Source organism: Sardina pilchardus, chromosome 17 (genome assembly GCF_963854185.1).
Source record: "Sardina pilchardus chromosome 17, fSarPil1.1, whole genome shotgun sequence".
In the NCBI taxonomy this organism is placed as follows: domain Eukaryota; kingdom Metazoa; phylum Chordata; class Actinopteri; order Clupeiformes; family Clupeidae; genus Sardina; species Sardina pilchardus.
Window position 1 is genome coordinate 5049903 of NC_085010.1, and position 2500 is coordinate 5052402.

General features: G+C 42.4%; 1 protein-coding gene across 1 annotated transcript in view; it reads left to right on the forward strand.

Annotated features, from left to right (window-relative positions):
- The window catches only part of LOC134061799 (ATP-binding cassette sub-family D member 2), a 26921-nt gene that overhangs the window by 13429 nt on the left and 10992 nt on the right, over positions 1-2500 (forward strand). The window lies entirely within an intron of this gene.

Genomic DNA, 2500 nt, shown 5'->3' on the forward strand with positions numbered 1-2500 from the left:
TGTGTGTTATGGGCGTAGCACCAATATGCTACAGTGCATACAGTATGTGTGTTATGGGCGTAGTACTACAGTAGATGATGTGTCGTATGTAAGATCACCAATAGAGTCTTTTACCTGAAGCCTACAGAATATGTACAGTATACTATAGTGTGTGTGTGTGTGTGTGTATATATATTAGGGATGCAACGGTACAGTTTTGCCACGGTTCGGTTTGTATCACGGTTTTTGGGCCACGGTAACGGTTCGGTTTCAATATATCAATATTATCTTGGCTCTAGCATACAGGAGGTTATATTTGCCTTTTCTATTTCAAATCAACAATGTGCTTCTACTTACACTTGCAGAGAAAATATTAAATGCATAGCCAGACACAGATGAAGCAGAATCACAAAAATGTATTATAAGAAAAGAACACCATCATTGCCTTCTGTCATAAACAGGCAATATTATCCATAGTGAAGTGCAGCATAAAGTAATGTGTAATTATTTATTTATTATACCACTGCTTGGTCAAATTTCCAATTGTGGTGCGCTATTTGAAATGTGCATTATTTTTCTACATACCGCACGGCTATGATGTATTTCCCTTCTTTTGGGCTTATTACACTTGAATATTAATTCGCCAATGTGAATGTAACGGTAAAAACAGCAATGTTGCATCTAAGACAGCGGCAATATAAATGAAAATGATAGTAGCAGTGGTATAAGCGGGATAATCAACTCCGCGCCCTGTGCGTTTCTAGGAAAGGCTACTTATCGAAGTGTCCGCCTGCGGCGTCGGGTCCTTATTACCACTTCGAACGTGCATTATTTTCCTATAAACGCACGGCGCGTCGTTGATTATCCCTTACCTGTTGTCTTACAGAACATACAGCCCTTTTGTAATATTAAGTAGGTTGCATAAAATGTAAACTTTAAAAGTCACTTTTTCAACTTCTCTCTTACACACTTCGTACAGTTCAGGAATCTTACTGCTGAAATGCGTGCCGGATTCCAATGACCATTTCCAACTGTTCCAAACACACTCTCTTTGTCTACCTTTTGCGCCACTAATTGGCACAGGTGAGTAAATTAACCCTTTAGGTGCAAAGGCCTTCAAAGCTCACAAGGTCATGGTTCGCCAGCAGGGGTCAACAAATCAACAAAATATAGATGTACTGAATGGCTCCTACAGGGATATTGAAGCGATGATCGAGAACATTTATCATGTAGCGAAATCCCATACCCAAAACCACCGTATAGGCAGGCCATCATGTCTTTTCCTATGAACACGCCAATCGCATTCGTTATGTCTTTGTGTTTTTGGGAATTATAGGAATATTGTTGCCGAAAGGCTGCAGCAATGGATGGTTGGGTTTTCGGTGGCAAACTAGCTCTCCGTGCTGCTCCACTAAAGGTTACAGCCGGGTGATGATGGCGCAAATGGGCCGACATGTTGGATGTGTTACCTTTATTAGGTGATCGTTGTGAAGCAGTGCTTGCACACTGTGCTTTGTTTACTGACGGTCTTTTTGACTTGTTCGTAGGCTACTTCGAATGTCGCCATGATCGTGCAGCCGCCGGTAAAGTTTGTTTCTTCTCACATGACTCCTTCATTTGCATTTCAACGTGCTTATTGGGTCTTGGGAAATTCAGTAAAATTCTGATTGGTTGTTGCAAGGTTGACGAGAGGCAAGCTGAACAGTCAGCGAAAACTCATCCCCCGGGTCCTAAGCACTCCTTGCTATCGCTCCCAGGCTACGCGCGTGCAATAACCTTTTATTAAATAAAAAGTTTAATGTCGCGTATACCGAAATATTGCGGTTTAGGTGAGTCTATTGAACCGAACAGGCCAAACCGAACGGTTCAATAAATTATTGAAAACCGTTGCATCCCTAATATATATATATATATATATATACTGTATGGGTGAAAAGACTTTTGTCCTGCTTTAATTGTGCACCAAAGTTCCATGTGTGAGCAGCACGTGTGATGCTGCTGTCTGCTGTGATATCCTGTCTGTCCTGTTTCATGAAACGGTTATACTCACCTGACCACACACACAACAGCACAACTGTGTGCTCTGTTCGACTGTGGTTTTGTGTGCGTGCGTGTGTGCTCTGTTTGTCTGTGGCTGTGTGTGTGTGTGCGTGTGTGTGTGTGTGTGCGTGTGTGTGTGCTATGTTTGACTGTGGTGGTGGCTAACAGTGGTCGTGCTGACTTTTCTTTTCTATCAGTCAACTCTCAGCCCAGTTGCAGATCTGACTGTGTGTGTGCGTTTGTGTGTGTGTGTGCGTTTGTGTGTGTATGTGTGTGTGTGAGTGTGTGTGTTTGTGTGTGTGTGTGTGTGTGTGTGTGTGTGTGTTTGTGTGTGTGTGTGTGTGTGTGTGTGTATGTGTGTGCAGACATGCTGACTATCATTTTAGATCATCAGTACAGGATGTTCAGTTTCATACCACAGCTTAGCCGCTGGAGTTTAGGGGTCAGCAACAATATCTACCTCTTAGTGATTACTAATATA